The sequence below is a fragment of the Ursus maritimus genome, unplaced genomic scaffold, assembly GCF_017311325.1.
Source record: "Ursus maritimus isolate PB19 unplaced genomic scaffold, ASM1731132v1 scaffold_16, whole genome shotgun sequence".
NCBI lineage: Eukaryota > Metazoa > Chordata > Mammalia > Carnivora > Ursidae > Ursus > Ursus maritimus.
Window position 1 is genome coordinate 29,275,347 of NW_024424008.1, and position 24,117 is coordinate 29,299,463.

Below are 24,117 nucleotides of genomic sequence, written 5' to 3' on the forward strand. Positions count from 1 at the left end.
GGGGGGGGGGGTTATTGTTTATTCGGTCGCTTCTGCCTTCCTTGCGCGCTCTCCCTTAACACCCCTTTTTACATTCATTTGACGGCAGTCTTGTGTCTGTAGTTCAGTCTTGAAAGAAACTGGTAAAGCAGCTTGAACTTTATGCCCATGAGAAATGCTATTCGACCTTACAGTTCCTCTGGGGTTGGGGGAGGAGGAGACGGAGGTGGACGTGGGTTATCACTCCTTAGCACCCCCCCTCCGCCCCGTGTAGGTCCAGAAAAATCAGACGTACAATCAGCTTATTGCTTCCCCGAGTGACTGATAGAAAGTTTACTCCAGAATTGTTTAGCTTACTTGGCTTAATCACTCCGTTAAGGGGTGGGGGAGGGGAATGAAAAGATGTCGCTTTAGACCGAGAAAAGCTTTTAATCAGACTTTTAACAGCCTCTACTGGGTAATATTATAATCAGTTTATTTTTCTCCAAACTGTATTTTTACATTTCATTAAGTGGAAACAGTAGTCGAGGTGCTTCTGTTTGTCCAGTACAAATGAATTAAAATTGCTGAGCTGTGCAAATGCATTGGGACTGAAAGACTAAGATGAATACGGCACCGTTTTTAGTCAATTTCTCTAAATACAGTGCAATTGGAGTTGTTATTTATATATTAAAAATAGAAAGAAAGCCTGTAAGTAAGCAAGCTCAAATATTTGCGCTCTTTGTCCAAAAACTGTTTTTCTTCCTCTGTGGGTCAGGCCAAGTGCCAATCAAAGTTGTTTTTCAAGCCTCTTTTCCCTGCAGTAGGGCTGCTGCTTTTTCCCCCCCACTATTTTATTTGAGAGTGTGAAGAAAGCAAAGGGATTGCAGATTTGAAGTTAATCGAACAGTTAAATATGCCTTAAATTGTGTTTATTGGATATGTTTCTCTTGAAACAGATTTTTATTAAATGTGCATGTTGAGTATGTGCAGTTATTTTTTTTTCCATAAACTCTGGGATCAAATTACAGTTGATACTTGCTCAGCTCATTGTAGGGCAGCTTGTGAGAAATGTAATGGATCAGAAGTGCAGATCAGCTTAGTGGAATGTTAACTCTTTCACTTCAGGGTCAGATGTCATCTGAACCTAGCTTTAAAAAAAAATATTACTATTATTTCCTGACTTCAAAAGTGGTAAGTTATGTCTTTAACATGAAAAAATTGTTGCTTGGGACACATTTGATTAAACTCAAGCCTGGTTAAAATTACAGCTAGTTGGGGTTTTTTTGTTTTTTGTTTTTTTAATTGAATAAGGAGCAAAGGAAGTATATTGACTTTGACTTTTTTTTTAATAGCTCTGTCAGTTTGGTAGGCTTAATAAAATGTTTGGAGGTGATATTAGGCTTCAAAATCTAGTTTTTCTTTTAAGAGAACCATGGCCATGGATCCATCACTCTTTGCTGGCATTCTTTATATCTTTCTCTTAGCTTTTAAGAAACTATTTCTATTTACCTAGAAGGAACATCCTCATTTCTAGTCATTGTTAAAAGAGGTATATGGAAAATAGATATTCACCATTTTCATATTTTGTAATTGCTATGTACCTCTGCCAATATTCCAGTTTTTAGTAACTCCAAGGTATTTAATACTGATTCATGCAGTAGCATGAAATAACTTTAGATGGAAATGGGATTGTTTGAGCCAGTTATGACATGACTTGGCAACATTTGTGGCTTTTAAAGAGTGCTATTCTTAAGTGCTCTTAAAAGATACCAAGTGTTTAGCATTTTAAATTCTTCATCATTCTAAAAATAGCATGTAAGAGTTTATTTCTAATAAAGATGATTTTCTTTTTGATAGAAAGTATATACCTTTAAAATTCATCTGTAACTCTAAAAAATGTGATTCTTTGGATTTATCTTGTGTTTTCCACTTAATAAAGTGTTCAGTAATAACCAAGTGAGTCATAGCATTTTAAATTTTAGTTCAGTTCATAATGAAGAATGAAACTCATGCACACCCAGTGTGAATTACTCTTTGCTGTTATAATCCTCATTAATGATGGGGAAAGAGTCACCTTTTATGTGGCATGAAGCCTTTTTCTTTAAGTAGCTTAATTTGTTGCAATGTGTTGAATTTGTGGGGGGGGGGCTTCAAAAGGAACTGGATTCACCTTCAAATGAAATAACTTGGTTTAACCTGATGTCTGAAAATTGAGTTATGTATTGCATGAGAGTCACATTCATTATTTGAAGTGCCTTTACAATTTTGATTCAGTGTATTCTAAAATAGAAAGATTTCTTTAAAAATTGAATATACCTAATTTGGTATCCTAGGTTAGTAAAAAGAATATATTTCCCATACAGGGAAACAGATGAATGAACAAACAAAAACTGTCCTCACATCTATAACTCCTACTAAGTCTAACTTGTTCTGTTATCAATGAAATAATTTAATAAAGTTTTTAATAAAAGAGGAAATGCTTCCACTTACTTTGGAAAAGTTAATGAGTTTTGAAGTAAAATACATGTTACTTGAAGAAATTCCGGTGACAACCAGACAAATTTCAAAGTGGAGTACCAAACTGCATTAAGAAAGGTAGGTAACTGTCAGTCCACTTATCTTCTGATGAATGAAAGGGGGCAGATTATGATGTTCTTTGAGTATGGAGCAGCCAGTGCTGCTGAAGTGAATAAAACTGCACTGTAAGTTAGAACATTGAACATTTAAAAATTATTAATGTGTTTAGTTAGTTCTAGTGATAGATCTTTGTTGGTTACTGCATTTTTCCACTTTGTTTATATAATCACTTATTTTGGCAACTTTTTGGTGAGTTTTTAAGTGAAAAGACTGCAAAAATAAAATAGGAAATATTAAATTGAACCATATGAACCTCACTTTTATAATTAAAATTGTCAATTAATAGCAATTTTATAAGGTTCAATCAATAGAATGTAGAATGTAATTGCTTTGACTGATTTTCGTAGCTATACTCTTGGTTAATTAGGTTTCTTAAATGTATTTTTTTGATTGTCAAAACGAGTTTTTTACTTATTTTATCTTAAGTGAACTAGGCAGAGATCAAGCTGTGAATTTATGATAGCAAACAATTATACAGAGGTTTTCAAACTGCTTTTTAGGGAGCCCTAAAATGCTTCAGTGTTCAAAATAGATGAGTTGGATTAAATTTTTAAGTACAATTAAAATTAAGTTATAACTTAAAAATACAGCTACCTAAAAATATGTTTTACCAAATTTTAACAAATTGTTTTAAAAGTTATCCTTTGTTGCAAGATTACTCTTGTGCAGGCCATGGAATAAAACTTGTTCTGCTACCTTCGTAAATGTATTTGAACTTTTTTGTTAATGTGATATTGATAATAAGAAAGATGGTCATTGATTATGAAGGCTTTGGCCTTCAAAAAAAAATCCTTCCCCCACGTATCTACTCATGTTATATTTTTACTTGTTAACAAACTTATTGTTAACAGTAATTGTTACTTTATAGCTAAAACACATTAAAATCATTGTTTTGTGTATTTATATGTTGCGTAGTTTGGGTCCAATTAAAATTTCATTTGTTAAAGGGATTCTGTTGCTTCTCCCACCTTCCCATCACCAAATAAGTAAATTGCCAAAACATAACTGCTAATGTAGTGATGCTGGAAGCCACTGGATGTGCTCATGGTCTCTGATAGGTCTTTTAATTTGGTAGGTCTCTGGTAGGTCTTTTAATTTGCGGCAATTTAGTTAATTTACTTGAAGCCTAGGTTTCTCTGTAAAATGTAGATAATTTCTGTTTGACTTAGAGGTTGCTGCATAGCTCGAGAGAGGTAATGTGTGTTAAAGTGCTTTGTAAACCATAAGGTATAACTTATAAATATAAGAAAAACATGAGCCTATTTATTTTCCCAGGTTACTGTAGTTCTTTGTGAGTTTTAGCAATATATTTCAGTACATACTGAGTAATTTGGTTAGTCTTCACTTTTCTGTCCTTTTTAATTATTGTCTATAAATGAGAGGTAAAGATACTATGCTTCGGTTAGAATGATCAACATACTGATTTTCAATTGGCATATTTCTATTTTACCTACTCCTCCCCCTCTTGCATAGTAACCCCATGCATTGCTTTCATTTTTTCCAATAATTAAATAAAATGAAATTGCCTTTTCGACACTTCAGTAGATGAGGGAAAGTAGTATTTAGTTGGAAAAGACTGAGTCAAAGATGACTATATTTAATAGAAGTTGGGGAGATCTAAGGTAAAGCAAAGAATTAATAATTCTAATTTAGGAGAAGAGTTATGGGAGTAAAGGTGTCTTAATCTTTTCTCCCCATCTCCATCCCTTTCTTTCCTTTTGAAAGTATTGGGTTATAACTTAAGTTTGTCTAGACTTTCACAATTTTTAGAGCGCTTTCACATTATCTCAGTTGATTCTTAGAAAGAAATTTAAGTGCCGTGACCTCTATCATACAGCTAGTAAAAAGTCCACTTAATTCTTAGAACTGCTTCTGTAATAAAACTATATTCTTACGGTCCCCTGCAGTATTGAAGCTGCCAGGGAATAGCCTCACTTCAAGCTTCAGCATCTGTGAATGGCTGGAGGTCCCCAAAACTCTCCATCTGACCATTCTCTCTCTTACTGGCAATGAATGTTTTCAGTGGTTCTTCAATTTTCGGGATCACTTGTCTCATTTTTGAGCAAATGTTTATCAAAATCCTACATGGGTAAAAGATCTATTAAAAGTGCAAGCTAGGCAAATAGGTTTTAATATAATAGGGTATAGAAAGTTAAGTTTCCTGATAGGGTTTCCAATTCCACATTGTAACTAACCATTAGGAAGCTCTGCTTGTGGAGTTTTGGTGTGCTATCAAAGAAGAATAGTCACAGTTAACTCTTTCATTTCCCAACTTCTTATGTGTGCGAGGCCAGATTTTCCTCACATACTTCAATCAAAACATCGCAACAGATTGAATACAGAATCAGATATGAAATTCAGCTGTCTTCTATTAAACAGACACTAAGGAGATTTGCAAAACATAAATGTCACTCTGCTCACTGTTTTTTTGTTTTGGAAAATAAAATTATTTTCATAAAAATACGTGCCTTATGTTAACATGGAATGGATTTATTATTTTAAGTGAATTAACATTTAACATTTTCTCAGTTTGAATTTCTAATACAGTAAATATTGACAGTTGTAACCTGTACACAAACAAAAGCTCTTCAGGTTCCTCCATAATTTTTGAGTGTGAAGGAGTTCCAAGACCAGAATGTTTGAGAACTGCTGAGCCGGAGTTCCTATAAAAGTATGGTACATGTAAATGTAATTCTCAGGAGTCTATGGGGAAAACAAAAGGCAAATACCACTCACAGAAAATGTAGATAAGGCCGACCCAATCACCTCTATTCTGAGTGAGGATCACTTGCAGAGGCTGCCTAGCACCTTTTCAGTGACACCCTATAAGCTTCTCTACTATCACAGTAGGAGTTAGGCTAACTAGAAATGATCTTTACTGTTTGTGAGCATACCCTTACCTGGTAGAAACCAAGGAGGGGAAAAACACATCTCTTTGGCTCTGAGGGAATATTCTCCTAAGTACTATGCAATAAAGAATGGTCAGATCCAAAGATTATGTCCATTGTGCTCTAATTGGTTGGTTCTTGGTTGAAAAGGAAAGGCTCTGAGCAGCCAGGTTAGCCTTTTTTCTTGAAAGCTGAGACATGTGGGAGAAGCAACAGAAGAAGAAGAGACAAGAAAGAATCAGAGAAGTATCACTGTAGACTGCTGATAACAAGCGCTGGTAGAATAAAGAAAAAGAAAACCACCACTGTAGACATGAGATAGGACAGCTTTGAATGTGGGAGTCCCTAAATACTGCAATCCTCAAAGACAGAGGGCGTTTTCTATTTTGTGTGTAGGGGATGCAGTTACCCTGTCCACACAAGCTACGACAGACCGCTACCTGCAGTTCAATGTGGTGTTGAAGGCATGGGCATAAGGATCTATTTGATCAGATCTGGTGAGACCTATAAATGACTACCAGTATCTAGACTATCCCTAAGATATCACTGTGGTGGGGGGCAGGGATGGGGGAGGAGGTAGGATTCGCCATATACAGTAAATACATGGCAAAGCCAAATGATTAGTGATATGTCCCACACAGTTACCTTAAATGTGTAAGTAGATGCAGTATAAACTATTTAAAAATATATATCCATACCATCCAAATCTATAGTTAGCATGTAGAATTCCTATTTGTCTTTCAAAAATCTTCAAAACTTGTGACATCTCAAAAGCATCTCCTAATCTGTAAACCATTTTCCTTCTCCCTATTTCCTCAGGACTGCTCTTCTACCCAAATAGACTGCATTTATCACACTTATCATATTAAACTATAATTAACAATTATTTACATATATCTTCCCCTGCTAGGTTTCCTCTTATTTGGAATCTGGTTAACAGAAAGTTATTTTTAGCAAAATTAGAATTCTGATTTAAAAATTTATTGCTCTTGGGGCACCTGGCTGGCACAGCGGTTAAGCGTCTGCCTTCGGCTCAGGGCGTGATCCCGGCGTTATGGGATCGAGCCTCACATCAGGCTCCTCCGCTATGAGCCTGCTTCTTCCTCTCCCACTCCCCCTGCTTGTGTTCCCTCTCTCGCTGGCTGTCTCTCTCTCTGTCAAATAAATAAATAAAATCTTTTAAAAAAATTTATTGCTCTTATAAATATTGGCAGTGTACTTGTATTGGATACAATATAATCTGATAAAATGAAAAACTTCTCTCATTTTCCAAAATAGATTTGATATTTGACTGGTATGTCTGTTCTTTACAGTCAGATTTTGTTCTCTATAAGGAACACTTTGAGAAGTTCAGTGGTAAACATGACTTTACCATCTTTGTGGCCATGGGAATGTTTCAGTGAAATATCCTGCTATGTTTTGGAGAGAGTTCTGATAGGGAGCAAGAATGTCAGTTCACTAAGAGGGTCAAGACACTGGCCTTCGCTATTGTTCCTTCTCAGAAATGTAAGATGGCCATTGCTTTAATATGGACATATGCTCTACCTCCTGGAATGTGCTAGTGTTCTGTAAGGGATGGCAGTTTTGGAGTACTAAGGACATAACTTCAAACTTCCAAGATTCTCTGTAGGCCACCTCTTAAGGTTCTTTTCACATATTATTCTGGCTAAGACTTTCCCTCTTACACTTCCCCCAAGTCCTTTATTTTGGAAATCTCCCAAGCCAGCTGTGATCCCCTTGGCCAGCAGGCACTCCCTTGGTAACTGAACCAGAGAATTGTTCCTAGGCCTGGACTGCCCCCTTAGTTAGCCTTTACTTTTTAGATCCACCCAGAAGTGAGTCACTTTTTGGTCCATGGGCCAGGATATTGACTGCCCCCTGAGGGACACATGAATATTATGGGGTATTTAACAGTGGGTTTGAATAACCTTGCTTTTTGTTGCTCAAAACTTCCAATAGGGAGTAACAGGCATTTTACCTTACATTGCATGAAGAATGTATTGAACATACCATATATGAATAAGTATGACCAAGTATAAAAATGGTTGATTTAGGGCTGTATTATTTCTTGCACCAGAGATTTCTTAAAGTATAAAATAGACATTTGAGTGAGACTTATTTTTTCTCCTAATTAACAGCTACTTGTAATGGAGGTATATGTTCTCATTTCTAGGTACATATTTTATTTTTACATTTCCCTCTATTGCAAAAACAAGCTGCTTGAAGAAATGAAATCTCTCTTTCCAGTTATAGGCCAAATATTGAGAAGGTTGAAATTAACCTCCTGGCTAACTAAAGCTGGATTTTGTGGAAGATTATTGTAATTACCTGAGATCATAACTCTTAGTTTTGAAGCACATTTTATAATATCAGTAACGATACTAGCTTCTTATGAATACTGCATATGTACCATAGACTGCCAAATACTTAATTCCTGCATATGTATCACATTTAATCATCAAAATGAACCTATAAAGAATTATTACATTTTATGGATGAAGAGATTAGGGCTCACAGAGCTTTAGTTACTTGTTTAAGGTTACAGTACCAATAGGTGGCAGACTCAGGATTTGAAACTAGGTCTAACTCCAAAGCCTGGCTCCTTACACAGATAGAATCACCGAATTTCCTTACAATCCCCGTTTTCTTTATGGAACAACTTTTACAAAATATGAAATTAATGAAACGTAATAGGACTTGATTACTCAAGAGATTAATAAGAGGGATTTCAAATTCAGATATTTTCTACTTTATATTAGAAATGCACATTTCTTGAAAAGATTAAATCAATTGAAAAACAAATTGAGGTTCTCATTGACAGTTTTGACCTATCCAGTTAGCTCTTTTATCTATGTCTGTTGTTACTTATGTGATCTTTCTTCCTAATCCCAGGATATATTTTTCCTAATTTTCCAGCAAACTTTGACCCATTTCTTTTGCCAATCAGTCATTCATTACTTCAGTAATGTTGATTCACTCAATACTGCTGACATGTATCTGACAGAAGACATTGTCTAGAACATTTTGAGTTTAAGTGTTTTATTTCTTAAATAGGGCCTCTAAGAAATGTTCTCAATTTTTAGTAATATTTTGCAGTAAAAAAGAGTTACTTATGAAGATAAATATAGCATGAATGTTCATTTCCACCATTCATTTTGGCTTTTTGTGATAAGGCAAAGATGATGCTAAAAGGAAGCACAGATCCGAAGATTGGTGTCCAGCCACTGGCCCCCCCACCTACATTTTGTATGCAATATCTACAGAAGACTTACAGAGGAGTTACCAGTGTTAAAAAGCGTTTATGTTGGGGAGAGGAGTTTGTGGGAGGATGTGGCTCTGCTATTTGTAAATTAGAACTCTTGAGAGTCTTTCCATAGAAACACAGTAAGATATCTAGTTAAGTACTATTAATATTACAGTTATATTCAATAGGCATTTACTGATTAGCTTGGAAACCTAACCACTAGGTATAACATTGTCTCCAGGGGAAATTACATTCCGACATCTAAGTAACTGCTTCTCTGGAGAGCTTTCCTAACTTGCATACTTAACACTGAAAAGGGTAAATGATTTTGACAAAAAATATTTTTGCAGTATGTTCACTCTGAGATGATGTTTGTTTATTGTGTCTAATAGGAAAATTCCGTGAATGCAGTTCTATCCAATATTCAAGTAAGAGTTAAAATGAAGAGGGGATAAAAATTGGGTGATAGTGAGGTGTTGGGATAACCAAGGGCCCAGCATCAAGCTGGCTTATCCTAGTGTGCTTTGTACTTACTTACCAAGGCTCTGGCCCAGCACGGTGAGTTTTAAGCTGGGTGGGGTATTTTTTACTTTCATTTTGTCTTTAAGGTAATATAAATGAAAAAAATTTTTTTAATTCCTCAGAAAGTTTCCTTCTTATATGAAATTAGGGATTTAACTTGTGTATCTTATTTTTTTTTTTTGGTATAAATTAATAAAAGAAAGCACACCCAGCAAATTTACTCCACCAAAAAGGGATTAAAACAAAAATCACCTAAGCTGAAGGTACCTCAGCATTAAACCCCAAGTAATACTCAAATTCTTTTATATAAACCTTTTTGTATAATATATCAGTTGAACTTAGTGAAATCTCAGGTGGGGTGTAGAATATCTATTTGCATTGTAGTTTTATTTTTTTAATAGAGTATGACCTATATAGTTAATAATCTTGTAAGCTATTGTTTTATATTGGGTAGCTATTTAGATAACCACAAGGTCTAGGTTTTAATATTCTTTAGGCAAAGTTCATTGTTGAATACCGAAGACTAGCATGAATTCATAAATGTTCTTTTATGCAAGAGACCTACTTAGTATTTCGTTCCCTTAAAAATGGGGGAAAATACATGTTTAGGCAAATAAGAATGTAGAAACAATTCTCTTTTTTGGTAAAAATATATATGTTGCCATTTTATGCTTATTCTATATCTCAATGTTACTACTTCATGGCCTTCATACTCTTAAACAGGCAAGAAACGTAAAGGCCGTTAACATTTATAATCCACTCACATACTATATGAATATCTGTCATTCTTTTATATAGCAGACCTCAAATGCTCCTACCTGTTAGGTGCTCAAAGCACAGTCAGTGAGGACATCAGCGTTCTTGGCTAAGCTGGGTGATGAGTTAGAACCTACATCTGGATCTCATAAAGAGAACTTCAAGATTATGCCCCTCATTTGACAGATAGTATAGAGTAGTCTTTGGCAAATTTTTTCTGCAAAGGACTACATAGTGAGTACTTTAGGTTTTGCAGGCCTATAATGAGGCCTAAGTAGTTATCTGTGTGACAACCACTCAACTCTGTCCTTGGATGGCAAAACCAGCCATAGACAATTCAGAAAGAATAAGCATAAAATGGAGATGTGTATATTTTTATTTAAAAAAAGAATTGTTTTTGCATTCTTATTTGCCTAAACATATATTTTCCCTCATTTTTAAGGGCACTAAATACTAAGTAGGTCTCTTGCATAAAAGAACACTTAAGAATGGATGTGGCTTTGTTCCAATAAAACTTTGTTTGTGGACACTGAGTTTTAATTTTATATTATTTTCACATGTCATGAATATGCTTTTGGGTTTTTTCCAATTACTTAAAAATTTAAAGCCCAGGCAGTAAAAAAAAGAGACAGCAGGCTGGACATAGCCAGCAGTCTAGTTAGCTGACCTCCTGATGTAGAGGACAGTGCAAGGAATTTGGCATCAGAGGCCTAGGTTAGGTGACCTTTCTGAATTATGCCTGCTCACTACTAACATTTAGATAGTATAGTACCTATTTAAAAAAAACATTCCTGTATCACTCTAACTAAACTTTTATTGGTGTACAAAATTAATCCAAAGCCAACTATTAATAAACACCGCATTTATAAAAACATCTAATTAGAATGACCTGTCTTTACTACCTGGATAGGTACTAATTTGGATATATCCAAAGTAAAACTTTTAAATTAAATCTTTAGATACTAAATATCCTTGAAAGCACATTTGTCAGGCCATCAAGCATTCATAAACACAGAGTGCTTTTTTACCTCTTTTGAGGTAACCCCTTGTCACACCTTGTTTGATTTTTAATAGAAAAACCACTATGTATTACAAAACTTTGCATTTTAATTACAGTTACATTTTGGGAGTTTTGCAAAACCTAACTTTTATGAATGGTTTGGATTGATAGACCATAGTGCAAAACTAGTTACTTAAGAGTCTGTATTCTGTGTGCTGGTCAGAGACCCCATGTTAGGATTTCGGAGGTCTGTCTTTGAGGTCTTGAGTGAGGAGAATATAGGATAGTCCCTTAGACATTTCTTATGACTACAGATAGGCAATGCAACAAGCATAGTAAGTGAATTTTAAAGTGTTGAACTCATTCTCTTATTCTACTGAGGTCCTAATTCCCTAACTACTTTCCTCCACCGACATTAACATGGTAGCGCTCAAGAACTGTGTCCTATGGTGAGTGAAACAAACACGTACTCCAGAGCTGACAAGGCTAGTACCTGAATGCAGAAATACCTGAGTGCTGGGATGGGCAGTGTGTGTGAGGGGAGGGTAATCCAGTGGAAACAAACCCCTCCTCTGGTGAGCAGAAGTGACGGCTGTCAGTAATTCAAAAATGGAAAATCATTAATTATTCAGGATACTTTTTAAGACGAAGAGCTTTAAACATTTCACACCTCGTGTTTAGTCAGCGAATATAAATGGCACCATTTTCCAGGGTTGCACGTTTGTGAAAGTATCAGTATATGGTGTCTTCCATGGTTGAGTTCTGATGATGTCCGGAGCAATGACACCGCCAGTGCAGAGTGCAGGATTCAGGCCCTACTCATTCAGTCAGACTTTTCACTGAAGTGAAGATTGACAGCTATGAATTTTAATATTGTGTGCTTCATGCTAGATCTGGTAGGGAGTTCTTTTGACCAACTCTTGCTATGACTGCATATTATTATGATTATATATAGAAGAATTAAATGTACATAACTCAAGTGTTGATATGGACGATTGTGCTTATCTTGTTCTCTTTTTTGGTATGAAGTAATCACCAATCTGATGCACTTGGTTTTGTTTTGTTTTTTAAGTACAATTGATATACATTGTATTAGTTTCAGGTGTGCGGCATAATGATTAGACATTTATATACATTGCAAAACAATCACCACAATAAGTCTAGTTACCACCTGACACCATACAAAGCTCTTGTGATGAGCACTTTTAAGATTTACTTTCTTAGCAACTTTCAGTTTTGCTATATCATTGACTGTAGTCACCATGCTGTATATTACATCCCCACTACTTATTTATTTTATAGTTGGAAATTTGTGCCTCTTGATCCCCTTCACCAATTTTGCCCACCCCTCCACCTTCTTGTCCTCTATATCTCCCCTCTCCACCAGTCTAGTCTCTGTATCTATGAGTTTGATTTTGTTTTGTGTGTTTATTTATATTTTTAGATTTCCACAGGTAACTAAAACCGTACAGTATTTGTCTTTCTCTGTCTGACTTATTTCACATAGCATAATGCCCTCAAGGTCTATCTGTGTTGCAAATGACAAGTTTTCAGTCCTTTTCATGGCTGAGTGGTATTCCATTGTGTATATATACCACATCTTCTTTGTCCATTCATCGTCAATGGGCATTTAGGTTGTGTCCTTGTCTTGGCTGATGTAAATAATGCTGCAGTGAACAGAGGTGCATATATCTTTTTAGATTAGTCTTGTTCCCTTACGATAAATACCCAGAAGTGGAATTTCTGGATCATATGATAGTTCTACTTTTCATTTTTTGAGGGGCCTCCAAACTGTCCTCCATAGTAGCTGTATCAATTTACATTCCCACCAGCAATATACAAGGGCTCCCTTTTCTTCACATCCTTACCGACACTTGTTATTTCTTGTCCTTTTGATGATAGCTATTCTGACAGGTGTGAGGTGCTATCTCATGGTGGTTTTGTTTTGCATTTCCCTGATGATGAGTGATGTTGAGCATCTTTTCATGTGCCTATTGGCTATCTGGATGTCTTTGGGAAAATGTCTATTTAGATCCTCTGCTCATTTTTTAAATTGGATTGTTTGGGGGGTTTTGTTATTGTACTAGTTCTTTATATATTTTCTATATTAACCCCTTCTCAGATACATGATTTGCAAATATTTTCTCCCATTCAGTAGGTTGCCCTTTTATTTTGTTGATGGTTTCCTTTTTCTGTGCAGAAGCTTTTTAGTTTTATGTAGTCCCACTTGTTTATTTTTACTCTTGTTGCCCTTGCCTTTGGAGTCAGATGAAAAAAAAAAAATACCACCAAGAATGATGTCAAGGAGCTTACCACCATTGTTTTCTTCATGGAGTTACATGGCTTCTGGTTTTACATTCAAGTCTTTAATCCAGTTTGAGTCAATTTTTGTGTATGGGTTAAGATAGTGGTCCAGTTTCATTCTTTTGTATGTGGCTGTCCAGTTTTCCCAGCATCAATTATTGAAGAGATTGTTCTTGCCTCCTTTGTCGTAAATTAATTGACCATTTATGCTTGGGTTTATTTCTGGGCTCTCTTTTTTGTTCCATTGATCTATGTATCTGTTTTTATGCCAATACTATACTATTTTGATTACTATAGCTTTGTAATATATGAAATCAGGGAGTGTGATCTTTCCTCTTTTCCTCAAGATTGCTTTGGCTGTTCGGGATCTTTTGTGATTCCACATAAATTTTAGGATTGGTACACTTTGTTTTTAAAAAACAAATCCTGTGATGTAAATGCAACTATTCGTGGAAAATACTTTACTTTTAATTGACGGAGCTTTTAAAGGTAAGTACATCTATGTGTTTTTCTTTTGTTTCCTTTACTAACGGTCTTTATTAAAGCTATTGCAGAGAACATGTTTGTCACAATGGCAAATGGAAAGAATTGATAATTAATGAGTACCTTGATGATAACACCATTTAACTTCAGATATTTATAGAAACAGTTGAATTTTTTTAAAAACTGAGTAAAAAACTCACTCAGAATCCTACTGTCAATGTGCTACCAGGTGTTACATCTTTTGTTTTAGAGTGCCACTGAGGTTTGAACCTGTCATGACTATGCATTTAACAATTTTAGCTCTTAATAAAGCACAGTGTTACCATTTATGAAAGGTACTCTGATGTCATGAGAATAAAGTAGTTTGTCCACCAGTACTTCTAGCTTGCCCATCACTTTGTCAGTGACAGGTATGCATTTCATGCCCATAAAATAGTAGAGGAGTATATTGTTATTAAAAAAGTCTGTTTCCCTTTATTCTATCTTTATAGTCACTTTAATGCATTTTAGTGTTTATGGATAATTAACTATTTGACAGAGCCGTAGAGCACTTGAGAAGTAAACTGCAATGTGCTGTCAGTTGTAGATCAATCAATTCAAGATAAAGGATTTCTAAAATAAAATGTAAGTCAGTGGGAAAGCTAGATTGGACTCCCAGAAACATGATACATACCTTTTCTGGAACACATGTAATGCATAATTGGTTTACACTTATTTCTAAGAAAAATTCACATTCAGATGCTAAGTTCCTCTGCACAAGTTTATGGTGGATAGTTGCTCTTCAAGGCCAATTGAATCCACAGGAGACACAGCCATTTTCTGTTGGTCAAGGGTTGGTTTTCCTGAATGTCATTGTAACCCCAGCAGCTGCCTAACCACTGGATAACAAGTTTTAGGAATTAACTTGGTTTTGATTGAATTAATATCCTTTCCAAATTGCTAGGATTGACCATTCCTCCCCCACCCCCACCCCTGAAACTGAAGCTATTGTTTTATTTAAAATGGTTCCTTTGGGGAAAGATTGAAGTGATTTATTAATAGAATAACAATCTTATAAGTTAATAAGCTTATTTAATGTCTTAGACCGTGGTTCTTGAAGTGTGGTCCCAGAAGCAGCAACATCAGCATCACCTGGGAGTTTGTTAGAAATGCACTATTTGGGGCCCCAGCCCAGCTCTGCTGAATCAGAAATTTTGGAGGTGAGGCCTTCCCATCTGTATTTTAACAACCCCTCCCATTGATCCTGATGCACTCATAAGTATCGAGAACCACTGGTCTGTGGTTATTAACCAGATGCTTCTACAAATCAAAATTGTGTGTGTCCATTTTATTTCCAGAATGCATTATCAGTTGTTTGAAAACTACCGTAAAAAGAGGAGATTGTTTCAAATTAAATCAATACGAAATCCCTACTCTTTATAGAGAATAAAGGTAGTACCAGCTCTAGAATCAGAAAGATTTCTTTGCCTGTTTAAAAAAATAGAGATTTGAGACCATCTGGTACAACATGTTCTCACCTTAAGAAGTATAATGTCTTATTTTATTGTGGCTAGATTCTGAACTTTAGCTTAAGGAAAATAAGAGAGTTGGGTTTTAGAAGCTATTTTATTACTGAAATTAAATGAAAATATCTTTTGGAATTGCTTGTTTACATAAAAATAGTGTTTTAGCACCAACATTGGTAGACTTTGATGGGTCTCACCATCTTAAATTATTTCTATTTCACAGAAGATTGATGTTTTAAACTTTCATGAAGAAGATTATCTTGGACATTTTTTTTTCTTTAATAGAAGGAGAAGTGATAATATTTGTCCTAAAGACAGGCTTAGAATTGAAAGATGGAATGTTTTTGTTTGTTTTGTTTTGAGTCTCTTAGACAAATTTAAACATACATGTAAATTATGGATATCCTTTTTACCTGTACTAGTAGCTTACTCCTCAGTTACAAATGGAATGTCAGAAAGCAAATCAGGAAGGCTGAAAATTAACACAAAGGCAACTTAAGGAATGTCTGTTGTACGTGGGCTCTCTATAAATCCAAAGGATTAAAGATTGCTCTTTGAAAGGAAAGATTGTTTTGACTAGTTGCAGTTCTCTCTAGGATAGTAAATAGAAATATTTTATTTTCTTATTTGGTTGCATATAATATGGAGGTAATGGGAGTGTTTCTCTTATTGTCTCTAGCTTAGTGATAAAATCTAACCTATGTTGATCTTTCTCAGGAAAAATAACGAACTGTATTAAATTGCCCCCCCCTCCTAAATTCCCATTTATGTGTTTACTGCCCCAGAAGCATATGTAATTACTTAATTCTAACCCATGGAGAGTGATGCTTTTCTATTGACCACTTTTCTATCCTTCTGTGAGGAAAGGACTAATATAGTACCTTAAATAGAACTGTCTCCATGGCAATGGGCAGTCAGCTTTTGACTTTGAGACTCATAAAAAAGGAAATTTAGAAAGGCATTTTCATGGTCTAAAATAGCAGTGCAGCAAAAGTAAGGTATGAGACTATTTCCTGTCAGTTACTGCGTGTCTGATGAAGCTAGCATAACATGTTTTTTTACATAGTGCTTTTCATCTGAGCATTTCAAAATGCTATACAACAATTCCTCCCTTAATTAATGAGTGATAATTATTATCTTCAGATTAATGGAAGACTTGAGCAGCTCAGATGTAAGTTTAGGATTGGGGCCTCTGCCTGAGAAAAAAAGGGTTGCCTAGCTCTAGTTGTAATTTTATTCTCATAAAGAATAAAAATACTAAATTATGGGTCATTCTTGATTATATTTAAATAGAATTCTCTGGGAAACACTGGAAGCAATGACAAGATTAAAAATAAAAGCAACACTTCATGCCTATTTTTTCCCCCTAACTGCTTCCTATAATTTTGAGTCTACGGATCACTTCTGTTTAAGAGACTCCACTGGCAACCTGCCTGTCTTCCTTGTTCCTTCTTACATCCACACACACTTAAGAGACCAAACTTTGGTTCTCACTGTTGGGCCACCTAGCCTCCTGTAAAGGTCCATGAGAGTGCTGTTTGGTAGGGGCTAAAGAATAAAACCACATTATCATTTGTAATTTTTTGTCTTTTCTATATTTATTTCCTTTCACAACTAAGCCTTATCTCAGTAAGGGTTCATTTCCAGTTGAATCATCTCTTACCTTTAAATATCATCAGTAAATGCTTAATAGTCTGAGGTTACTCTTAATAAGGGAATCAATTAAACCAAAATGTGACATAAAGGCAGTGGTATACTGGACTACTCTTGGGATTAGATCTATGTATTGAAGTGAATAGTGAATGTATTTTCCATAATAGGTTATTGAGTAGAAAAGGCTGGGTTTCTTTTCTTAAAGGATATGACTTCATATCCATTTTCATTTTTAAAAAGATAAAGAGACATAGAAGGGTAGACGTCAGGGGAGACTGGGTGGCTCAGTCAGTTGGTCATCTGACTCTTGATTTCAGTTCAGGTCATGATCTCAGGGTCCTGGGATCAAGTCCCACGTTGGGCTCCATGCTCAGCGGGGAGTCTGTTTGAGATTCTCTCCCTCTCCTTCTGTCTCTCCCCACCCCACTCACACCCGCTCTCTCATTCTCTAAAATAAATTAATTAATTAAAAAAAAAAGAAGGATGGACTCCAAAATTAGTAATATCAATTCCCGGGTGATGGGATTGCTAGAAATTATTTTTATCATTTACTTCCTGTTATGGTCTTTTGTTTGTTTCCACAATAAACGTGTATTTCATAAAAATTTTAAGAGCTATTACTGTTTTGAAATAAGTAGAACAAATAATTTCAGTGCAGAGAGTAAATCCAAATGAGATGGTAAATTAAAGGCCCATTGAGACAAAAACAAAAGCTCATAGATTTAATAGATATCCATAGTAGTTGTGGGTAAATTGCCAAGGGAATAATAATGTGTGTGTAGGTGGTTAATAAGGACTCAAATGTGTAGACATCAATGCATACAATCTGGAAATGAATGAAGGTATTGTAGCTATCTGGATAGCAGTTTCCTTTCTGTTATCATATGCATCATTCCAGGATTTCTCTTTAGGAACCTGTTGTACTTATTAGTATTTAAACAGAAATTTAGTTTTTTTCTCTTTAATTTGAATTCAAAAGATGGCTGCTGTTGTATTGCTCTACTTTTATGCTATATGGTAGATAAGACGACTTGTATAAATTCCAGGTATTTATCAAATATTTAATTTGAACACTATATATTAATCTAGAGGTGATACTTATTAGGACCTGAGTATAGATGATGGTTATTTTATGAAATATTTTTTTAACATTTATTTATTTATTTAAGAGAAAGAATGAGAGGGTGTGTGCCAAAAGGGAGAGGACAGAGGGAGAGAGAGAGAGAATCTCAAGCAGACTCCCTGATGAGCAGGAGCCAGACTCAGGGCTCCATCTCAGGACCTTGAGATCATGACCTAAACTGAAGTCAAGAGCCAGATGCTTAACTGACTGAGCCACCCAGGTGCCCCTGAAATAATTTAATTTACAGTTAATTGATATTTACATTCCAGCATTTTTGATGAATAAAAGGGCATACAGAATATGACCTGTTTTAGAGAGCTTACTGTGTGGTTGGAGAGAAATATATTTTCTAAATACCTATGAAAGGAGGTAAAAATGGAAAACATATTATTTTGGCTTTTTATAGATATTCATCGATTGTTGCCTTAATGATCATGAGGGCATGAATAAAATGTCAATCATCTAAATACAGTGTGTGGAAAAGACTAGTTAAATATTAAATACCTTTTTAATTTTCAAGGCAGAGTTGATGTGGTCTTGGTGACTTTTTTTTATATTTTTTTCAGTCTAGATTTTAACTCTTGAAAATGATCATCTACTCATTAAAGAGTATCTATAACCAGTTATTGTGTTAATGAGTGTTTCTTACTTAAGTGGCTATATTTGCAATTCTGTTTTCCATTTTTAATTGTCTGGAACATTTGATGAGCAAAATTTTGAATTAAGGGACTACTGTGAGCCAATTAATAGTTTCATAAATCTAGTCTATTCTATCAATCTTCCTTTAGCTTGTTAGATAACGTTTAAATGTTTTGACTAGTTACATTGTGCATTGTGAACTCAGTGTTGACTAATTCTAATAATAGCAGATATGTAGTTGATAATGTGACACTGTTTTAGGAGGTTTACAGGTATTCACTCCTATAATTATTCTCACTGCTTGTTTTAATAGCTTCCTATTTACCCCATTGGTGAGGGAGAGATCCCCAACTTTGAGTCATGGGGATGGCCAGACACACAACACCCAACACAGGACAGATGACATCAGCAGTTTGTTCTATACACTCTCAGTCCAGGGGAAGAAAACACTGAACACCACACAGGGCCCCATGGAGTTTGCACTTAGGAGTAAACAACCAAGGGCTGTGGGTGGGAGGCTTTGTCATATCAAGAGGTTGAGATACCCCCTGGTTCCTGTGGGAATCTGTGATTGGCTTGTTTGAATAATTCCATGTATGGTGGGGAATTGAAACTTGCTACTTGGGGATAAGCAGGAATTGCACCTGGTCCATGTGGTAAGGAGGGTTGTTTGGCCTGGGGACCTTATCCACATGAACAGTGTGAGAATGGGAATTTGTAGTTAGATTATTTGAGATCCTCCTTATTATATTAGATGTCAAGGCAGCACATAATATTGAGCCTTAATTTTAGGCTTTGCCCCATACTACCCTTTGAGGTGGGTGCTATTATCACCATTTCATGGATGAGGATATCAGGTACACAAGGTAACTTGCTTAAAACTATGACCACCATACCCTCAATGATTTTCTTATATGTTTGTTTTCCCTCAACCTAGATAGAAATTCTTAGTATCCAAAAAGAACAGAAAAGAATGTAGAAATGAAGTAACTTAGTGTTTTTATCACTAGTTGCCGAGTTTTCATCTAATTGCTTTGATGATTTTATTTCATTTCCTTTTATAAGTCGGTAAACTCTAATACAGTTAGATACATTTGCATTTCTTGACTGAGAGTGGCAAGACCTAGTTCTTACCAAGAGAGGCGATAGTTTCTGTTTACCTCTTCTAAGAGCCTTTGAAACAGAATAATAGATAATTTGGATCTTACTCCATCTATCATAGAGGGAAAGGTCTACTGGTCTTCATTTCTAAAGGCTAGTGTTTCTGTGAGTAAGTTATATTCTTAATAAATATATAGAATGTCTTTTGGTTGATAGAAATTTTGCTGGTATGCTTGATTACAACTTTAGAATTTGCAAACTTGATTTGTCCCTACTGCTTCACAAACATACTTTATCTACACACCAGGAAGTAATTGATTATTATCTAAGATACAAATCCTATTTTTTTACTCTAATGATACCAGGGCATCTCAATTTTCTTAATGAAATTGGTTATCTTTTTCTGTGAATCTGGTTTTCAAATAATGCAACTCTAGCTATAAATTGCCTAAATTAACTGTTTTGTTATGTTTTTAAAATAGGGCCAGATCTTTGATATAAGAAAGACAAGTATTTATTTATAGAGTGTTATTTATAATAAACTGTATGACATGATTGAAAGCAGATTTTCCACATTTGAATTTCTCTCCCTTCATCTAGTCTGCGAACTTTGTCAAGTTAACTTTTTTTCCATGAAACAATTTAACTTGTATGTATTCAAGAGTCTTGAGTTTGGTATAGTGGGATAATAATAATAAATGTCTTTAGTCTTCCTTTCTGTCTTAAGAAGAGCTGCATTTAAGTGAGGTAGTGGTAGAATGCAGCATGCTGTCCGTTCTGCTGTAACACTTGGGCAAATCTGTTCCAATTGTTGTGTAAAGGAATGATTTGAGCATAATGGTAATTCTGCATTTGCTTCGTGCAATTTCATCTGTGAGAAACACGAGGTAAATTCAGAAAAGTGCACCCATCTGACCTGAGCTACCTAGGAATATCTCACACACACACTCCTACCTCAAGCATCTGCCCTCTACCTCAGTGTGCCAGTGTTCTGAGCTCCACCCAGCCTCCTCCGGTGTGAAGCCTTCCATCGGATCTCCCATCATCCTCTTTCCACTGCTTTGTAATTCAAAGGTGGGTGTGGGGGGGTATAGTACTAACAATAAGTTAATTCATTTCTTAACGAAGGTTTCGGGGAAACACAGTCCAGAATATAGGGGATTTAGTAAATCTTGTCAGAAATTCTATCTAAAATTTGAATGTAGGGCTGCTTTTCATTTTGGGCCCACTATATTCCTGACCCAGTACTAAGCTTTTTCTTCGTACCTTATCTCATTCAATCCTTGTAACAATCTTACTCAGTTGAGATACCATCTCCACTTTATGAAAAAATAAATTGAGGCTTGAAGAGGTTAAATATTTACCCGCTGCTTGGATGCTATGGTATTACTGTTATAATGTATCCTTTTTCTCTGGGGAAATGTGTATTTTTGAAACACTTGTTTATCCTTTTGTAATAAAAAAAATATGATCATCTTGTTCTCTAAATTTGAAAAAAAACACATTTTCTGGGGGAAAAAAGTTTGTTAGATTTTGTGGAGAAGGACACCATAACCTTATAACATTGTAGAATATTGCCATTCAAGACTTAGAAATCTGTATTTTGTGTTTTGCCACTATAGAAATAAATGTTATTTCAGTTCTTATCAGTGAAATTAAGCTACGGCCTCTGTTCTATATGGCATCCTTATTTGAAATTTTCATTTGTTTCAAACTGAGGGCTTCAGAGAGGAGGGGTGTGGGGGACTGGGCTAGGCCCGTGATGGGTATTAAGGAGGACACATATTGCATGGTGCACTGGGTGTTATACACAAATAATGAATCATAGAACATTACATCAAAAACTAAGGATATGCTGTATGGTGACTAACATAACATAATAGAAAATTATTATTAAAAAAATCAAATAGCATTAACAAAATACAAAAGAAATTATTGGCTATCTGAAATGCAGAAGTCTGTTTGATATGTTAAAAGTATTTACAAATATTTACCAACTAAATTCTGCTTAAATAATCACATATCTATTCAGACTTATTAAAAATAACTTTATTTACATGATGGGTAAGAGTGACTTAACTTTGCTAAGTTCACTTCTAATCAAATCACCATTTGATTAGTTTTTGAATCAAGTTCTGTTGGTTTGGAAGTGTACTTTGTCTTTGTGAACTTAGTCTTTAGGTCTTGGTATCACTCATAATTGTGCCCAAGGAACTGGGTCATTCCCACCCTAATACACTCATCTTGGAACAAAGATAGTCGGGGGTACAACTAAGAAAACAAAGTCTTTGCTCTCGAAAATAAATTAGGCTTTGAAGAGATATCAATAAAAACTCATGGGAAGATCTGCAGCTTCAGCCTTTGCCCGCTGGTTGTGGGGTTTTTTGGAACCTTGCCGCCATAGTTGGAGGAAGCAAAAGCAGCCCATGTGGAGGAGAACCATGGCACCCCAGCCAATAGCCAGCACGAACTAGCCATTTGAATGAGGCATCCTGACCTAGTAGCCAACCCATGAACTCTGATAGCTGTATACATGTTTGGCATACTGATGATCATATGACTCTAAATTGAGAAGAGAACAATGTATTTTTTTGGAGATTGCAGTCTAGTGAAGAAATAGCTGTATTTGAAGACCTGTTGGATTGTACAAACTCCCTAAAAAATAAATTATGGAAAATTAAGACTCACTAATATATTGAGGCCTAGTAACCCTTACTGGTGAAGCTAAAATTCTACAATACATTTCTTAATAGAAATATCTGAAAACAAGTCCATACATCATTTTGTGAGGACATTGAAAAATCACTTACAATAATAGATTATAAAGATTTTTAATCTTATAAAGCAACATGAATCCTTACAAGAAATGGATTGTTTTATTTAAAAATTTTTTTGGAGCAGGGTATGTCTTCTCAACTGGATCATTTATACAGAACATAGAGTGTAGATCATTGAAAAGGTTTTTAGATAAATTTAAACTGAAAGTCATTCTGTTAAAAATATGTAAATTATATAGTATATCTATAAGATTTTATTAATTTAATTTATTTGAGAGAGAGAGAGCACAAGCAGGGGGAGAGGCATAGGGAGAGAGAAGTGGGGCTCCATCCCAGGACCCTAAGATCATGACCTGAGCCGAGGCAAGACACTTTACAAACTGAGCCACCCAGGCGCCTCTCTCATCTTTGAGTTGACTAAAAACTTAGGGATTTCGTATACTAACACTGAGGCCTGAAGAAGAAGCTGTCTTTAGTTAAGTTAAATTAGTTACACAGAATGTTAAAGAAGAGAAAGGTATGTGAATAGCATCTGTATAGAAGCTAATCTGGAAAATGGGAGGTGATATCAGGAGAATAACAAATTAAAGACAGTCTTTTTGATAATTAGAAGATAACTTTCATGTATTTTAATTGTAACATAATTATAGCTCTTTCAACCAAAACTACACTCTGAGAATTTTGTTGCCCAAACAAATTCAAAATGTTTGGATGTGGGATGATTCTATTCAGTTGTAATTGTGTGTGTGTGTGTGTGTGTGTGCACGTGTGTGTCTTAGGACTAGTATGAGTCCAAGATGATAATAATTGTTTAAGGCAGGGGGTGCCTGGGTGGCTCAGTCAGTTGGACGTCTGCCTTTGGCTCAGGCCATGATCTTGGGGTCCTGGGGTAGAGCCCCGTGTAGAGCCCTGCACCTGGCTCCCTGCTCAGCGGGGAGTCTGTTTCTCCCTCTGCTTCTCCCCCAGCTTGTGGTTGCTCTTTCTCTCAGGTAAATGAATAAAATCTTTTAAAAAGTTTGTTTAAGGTGGTTATTGCCCCCAAACAGCTACTTAATATCATTAAATGTGTAGTAGTCTCAGTAATATATAGAGATATTATGTGATCAGTCAACATTTGTTGAGCACAGATTTGAATTTATTATCAAGTAAGATGGAATTATGCTTAGAATTAAGTTAGTGAAATAAAAGATAAGGCCATATAAAGGTATAATCAGGTATCATGTAAGCGAGAACCCAGAAGAGGGTACAAACTGTTGAATGACTCAGTATAGAGAATGTAGGAACTGAGTTGGGCCTGAGGAGATGAGTTAGCAACACTGTAATATGAAGAAGGGATGTGGCGTTCCATGTCGAGGTTCAAGGACAAAGGAACAGAGGTACAGAAATATGCAAAGGAGTGTTTGGGAGTCAGCAGATCAGAGTGGTTGAAGCAGTGTTCATGTCAGGACCACTCGGAAAACAAACATTGGAAAGCTAGGTGAGGGCCAGAATATTGAAAACTTTACCTTCTTTCTACTGTCTCCC

General features: G+C 35.5%; 1 protein-coding gene across 1 annotated transcript in view; it reads left to right on the forward strand.

The window, feature by feature from the left end:
- The window catches only part of SESN3 (sestrin 3), a 74,422-nt gene that overhangs the window by 779 nt on the left and 49,526 nt on the right, over positions 1-24,117 (forward strand). The gene's annotated exons all lie outside the window — the stretch shown is intronic.